Here is a 5,728-nt window from a genome sequence, read left to right as displayed (position 1 = left end):
TCTGTCCCTGTCACCGGTGTCACTGTACTTCTGAGTCCGAGAGGACGCGACGGGCCCGTCTTACAAGCCGACGTGGCCCGGTGCTGGAGGTTCGGATCTTTTTTTTTTTTTTTCCTCCAGAAGCCCTCTCTGTCCCTGTCACCGGTGTCACTGTACTTCTGAGTCCGAGAGGACGCGAGGGGCCCGGCTTACAAGCCGATGTGGCCCGGCCAGCTGGAGGTTGGGATCTTTTTTCCTCCAGAAGCCCTCTCTGTCCCTGTCACCGGTGTCCCTGTACTTCTGAGTCCGAGAGGACGCGACGGGCCCGGCTTACAAGCCGATGTGGCCCGGCCAGCTGGAGTGTCGGATCTTTTCCTCCAGAAGCCCTCCGTGTCCCTGTCACCGGTGTCACTGTACTTCTGAGTCCGAGAGGACGCGACGGGCCCGGCTTACAAGCCGATGTGGCCCGGCCAGCTGGAGGTTGGGATCTTTTTTTCCTCCAGAAGCCCTCTCTGTCCCTGTCACCGGTGTCACTGTACTTCTGAGTCCGAGAGGACGCGAGGGGCCCGGCTTACAAGCCGATATGGCCCGGCCAGCTGGAGTGTCGGATCTTTTTTTCCTCCAGAAGCCCTCCGTGACCCTGTCACGGGTGTCACTGTACTTCTGAGTCCGAGAGGACGCGAGGGGCCCGGCTTACAAGCCGATATGGCCCGGCCAGCTGGAGTGTCGGATCTTTTTTTCCTCCAGAAGCCCTCCGTGTCCCTGTCACCGGTGTCACTGTACTTCTGAGTCCGAGAGGACGCGACGGGCCCGGCTTACAAGCCGATGTGGCCCGGCCAGCTGGGGTGTCGGATCTTTTTTTCCTCCAGAAGCCCTCCGTGTCCCTGTCACCGGTGTCACTGTACTTCTGAGTACGAGAGGACGCGACGGGCCCGGCTTACAAGCCGACGTGGCCCGGTGCTGGAGGTTCGGATCTTTTTTTTTTTTTTTTTTCCTCCAGAAGCCCTCTCTGTCCCTGTCACCGGTGTCACTGTACTTCTGAGTCCGAGAGGACGAGAGGGGCCCGGCTTACAAGCCGATGTGGCCCGGCCAGCTGGAGGTTGGGATCTTTTTTTCCTCCAGAAGCCCTCTCTGTCCCTGTCACCGGTGTCCCTGTACTTCTGAGTCCGAGAGGACGCGAGGGGCTCGGCTTACAAGCCGATATGGCCCGGCCAGCTGGAGTGTCGGATCTTTTTTTCCTCCAGAAGCCCTCCGTGTCCCTGTCACCGGTGTCACTGTACTTCTGAGTCCGAGAGGACGCGACGGGCCCGGCTTACAAGCCGATGTGGCCCGGCCAGCTGGAGGTTGGGATCTTTTTTTTCCTCCAGAAGCCCTCTCTGTCCCTGTCACCGGTGTCCCTGTACTTCTGAGTCCGAGAGGACGCGACGGGCCCGGCTTACAAGCCGACGTGGCCCGGTGCTGGAGGTTCGGATCTTTTTTTTTTTTTTTTTCCTCCAGAAGCCCTCTCTGTCCCTGTCACCGGTGTCACTGTACTTCTGAGTCCGAGAGGACGCGAGGGGCCCGGCTTACAAGCCGATGTGGCCCGGCCAGCTGGAGGTTGGGATCTTTTTTTCCTCCAGAAGCCCTCTCTGTCCCTGTCACCGGTGTCCCTGTACTTCTCTGAGTCCGAGAGGACGCGAGGGGCTCGGCTTACAAGCCGATATGGCCCGGCCAGCTGGAGTGTCGGATCTTTTTTTCCTCCAGAAGCCCTCCGTGTCCCTGTCACCGGTGTCACTGTACTTCTTAGTCCGAGAGGACGCGACGGGCCCGGCTTACAAGCCGATGTGGCCCGGCCAGCTGGAGTGTCGGATCTTTTCCTCCAGAAGCCCTCCGTGACCCTGTCACCGGTGTCACTGTACTTCTGAGTCCGAGAGGACGCGACGGGCCCGGCTTACAAGCCGATGTGGCCCGGCCAGCTGGAGGTTGGGATCTTTTTTTCCTCCAGAAGCCCTCTCTGTCCCTGTCACCGGTGTCCCTGTACTTCTGAGTCCGAGAGGACGCGAGGGGCTCGGCTTACAAGCCGATATGGCCCGGCCAGCTGGAGTGTCGGATCTTTTTTTCCTCCAGAAGCCCTCCGTGTCCCTGTCACCGGTGTCACTGTACTTCTTAGTCCGAGAGGACGCGACGGGCCCGGCTTACAAGCCGATGTGGCCCGGCCAGCTGGAGTGTCGGATCTTTTCCTCCAGAAGCCCTCCGTGACCCTGTCACCGGTGTCACTGTACTTCTGAGTCCGAGAGGACGCGACGGGCCCGGCTTACAAGCCGATGTGGCCCGGCCAGCTGGAGGTTGGGATCTTTTTTTCCTCCAGAAGCCCTCTCTGTCCCTGTCACCGGTGTCACTGTACTTCTGAGTCCGAGAGGACGCGAGGGGCCCGGCTTACAAGCCGATATGGCCCGGCCAGCTGGAGTGTCGGATCTTTTTTTCCTCCAGAAGCCCTCCGTGACCCTGTCACGGGTGTCACTGTACTTCTGAGTCCGAGAGGACGCGAGGGGCCCGGCTTACAAGCCGATATGGCCCGGCCAGCTGGAGTGTCGGATCTTTTTTTCCTCCAGAAGCCCTCCGTGACCCTGTCACGGGTGTCACTGTACTTCTGAGTCCGAGAGGACGCGACGGGCCCGGCTTACAAGCCGATGTGGCCGGGCCAGCTGGAGTGTCGGATCTTTTTTTTCTCCAGAAGCCCTCTCTGTCTTTGTCACCGGGGGCGCTTTACTTCTGAAGCCGAGGGAAAGCTATGGTCCCGCCTTTTTTTCATTTACCTATCGGTATTTTGAGTATTCCCGGTTGTCAGGTCGACCAGTTGTTCGTTTGACGTCCGGTTCTTTTCTTCATGGGGACATTTTTGGGCCACCCCCCCATGTATGACTTCCAGTTGTTCTCTGTGGGCTGTCATCTTCCTCCCTGTCATTTTTATGGTTTTGATCTATTCTATCTGTTCCTATTGGACCTGGAGATATGTAGTGACACGCTGTCCTTTCCCTATTTACACTAAAGGACACTAAAGGACACTAAAGAGAAAAGACCCTTTCAATCAAGGCTGTTTGCTTGTCCAGCCTATTTTTCTTTGCATATCGGCTTGGGTCTGTCGCCTTGCCTGAAACTGTGCCCGAGACATGCTTCCTGCTTTCCGTGCTTTTGCTTCCCGTTTGTGTGTGCGCTTGCTGGGCAGCTTGTGACAACCAGGGGCTGTGATATTGCTGCGTTCTCAGGCGTTTTTCCCGATTTCCACGTTGTCGTTGTCACACCTGTGTCCTGTGTGGAATGGTTGCAGCCAGCTGTCTCGTGCTAGTGTTTTGTGTTCCTCCCGCTGGTTTTTTTTTTTTTTTTCCTGGGAGTCCCGAACCTCCACTGTCTTCCGTTTCCACGTCTTCCACACGCCTCCCGAGTGCATTTTTTTTTTTTTTTGGCGGGGGGGAGGTGGAGAGTCCCGAATCCTCCACTCTCCTGTCTGCGGTGTCTTGGTTCTTCCTGCCACATGCCTCCCGAGTGCATTTTTTTTTTTGGCGGGGGGGAGGTGGAGAGTCCCGAATCCTCCACTCTCCTGTCTGCGGTGTCTTGGTTCTTCCTGCCACATGCCTCCCGAGTGCATTTTTTTTTTTTTTTGGCGGGGGGGAGGTGGAGAGTCCCGAATCCTCCACTCTCCTGTCTGCGGTGTCTTGGTTCTTCCTGCCACATGCCTCCCGAGTGCATTTTTTTTTTTTTTTTTGGCGGGGGGGGAGGTGGAGAGTCCTGAATCCTCCTCTCTTGATTGTGGTGTCTGAGTCTTCCTGCCACGTGCCTCCCGAGTGCACTTTTTTTTTTGTGGCAGCACCTTCGTTGTGTCTCTGCCCGGATCCGTACTGTCTTGCCCCGCGTGTAAGACGTGCCTATCTCGCTTGTTTCTCCCGGTTGCGTGTTGTCGCTCACTCTGCTTAGATCGATGTGGTGCTCCTGAGTTCTCTTCGGGCCAGGGCCTAAGCCGCGCCAGGCGAGGGACGGACATTCATGGCGAATGGCGGCCGCTCTTCTCGTTCTGCCAGCGGGCCCCTCGTCTCTCCACCCTATCCGTATTCCGGTGGTGTGTGGAAGGCAGGGGTGCGGCTCTCCGGCCCGAGCACTGACCCGCGCGCACTTCTCGCAGTGGTTCGCGTGGTCCTCGTGGATCGCTTGCCCATCTTCCCTGAGCCGGGGAATGTTGGCTGGTGGCGATGCATAACCTTCCCGTCTGGTGTGTGCACGCGCGTTCTGTTTCTTGCAGAGGTGCTCCTGGATCGTTCCAGGTTTTGCCACCTAGGTGCCCGCTTCTGAGTTGGTGGTGGCGCTTCCCGTTTCCTGGCGTGCCTCCGGTGCTCCGTCTGGCTGTGTGCCTTCCCGTTTGTGTCCGAGAAGCCCATGAAAGGGGGGTCGAGGATTAGAGGAAGGGCGGTTAAAAAAAAAGCCCCCTTCGTTGGGCGAGCGCCCACCCCGCGCACTCGCGGACCTTGCGCGTAGGGATGGTGCTGAGCGGTCGCGGCTGGCCTTTTTGAAAAGTTTCGTGAAGCTTCCTTGCTCCTCGTGTGGAGCTTGGAGAGTGGCAGTGGCCTGCCTTTCGGGGGGGACCTGTTGCAGGGTCTCCTCTGTCCGCGTATGCTCAAAATACCCCTGGAAGAGAACCTTCCTGCTGCCGCAGATCCCCCCGCGCGGATGCCCGCGTGTGGGTCTTCTCTTGTCGCACGCATCCTCTCTCGGTTGCCGGTTATCTGTCTGGCTCTGTGCCTTCCCGTTCGTGTCCGGGAAGCCCGTGAAAGGGGGGTCGAGGAGGAGAGGAGGGGGCTAGGAAAAACAAGCCCCCTTCGTCGGGTGAGCGCCCAGCCCCGCGCACTCGCGGACCTTGCGCGTAGGGTTGGTGCTGAGCGGTCGCGGCTGGCCTTTTTGAGAAGTTTCGTGAAACTCCTTGCTTCCTTGTGGGGAGCTTGGGGGGGGCCTGGCCTTTCGGGGGGGACCGGTTGCAGGGTCTCCTCTGTCCGCGGATGCTCAAAGTACCCTTGGAAGGGAACCTTCCTGTTGCCGCAGACCCCCCCGCGCGGACCCCCGCGTTGTGGGTCTTCTCGCTTCCCTGTGTGTGCGCTTGTCGCACGTATCCTCTCGGTTGCCGGAGCTCGTCGGGGTTTTGGGTCCGTCCCGCCCTCAGTGAGAAAGTTGCCTTCTCTAGCTATCTTCCGGAAAGGGTGTGGGTCTCGAGGGGTCTCTCCCGGTCGGTCCCCTCGAGGGCTCGCCCCCTGACCACCTCCTGCGCGCGCAGCGTTTGCTCTCTCGTCTACCGCGGCCCGCGCCTCCCCGCTCCGAGTTTGGGGAGGGATCACGCGGGGCAGAGCCTGTCGGTCGTCCTGCCGTGGTGGCGGGGCCGTGTGGTCGGTCGGCCCGGTTGTGTGGTGGTGGCTGGGGAAAGGGCTCCGTGCACACCCCCGCGTGCGCGGTACCTTCCTCCCCTCCTGGGGGCCGCCGCGGGATGGGGTGTTGGGGAGGCGACGGTGGGCTCCCGGGTCCCGCCCGTCTTCCCGTGCCTCACCCGCGCCTTCCGTCGCGTGCGTCCCTCTCGCTCGCGTCCACGACTTTGGCCGCTCCCGCGACGCGGGCCTGTGCCGCGCGTGTTGCGTGCTGTGTGCTTCTCGGGCTGTGTGGCTGTCGCCTCGTCCCCCCTTCCCGTGGCAGCGTTCCCACGGCTGGCGGAATCGCGGGAGCCCTCCTTCCCCCT

Source organism: Mus caroli, unplaced genomic scaffold (assembly GCF_978045245.1).
Source record: "Mus caroli unplaced genomic scaffold, Mus_caroli_1 scaffold_56, whole genome shotgun sequence".
Classification (NCBI taxonomy): Eukaryota; Metazoa; Chordata; class Mammalia; order Rodentia; family Muridae; genus Mus; species Mus caroli.
The sequence above is the reverse complement of the archived record's forward strand: the minus strand, read 5'-3'. Positions refer to the sequence as shown.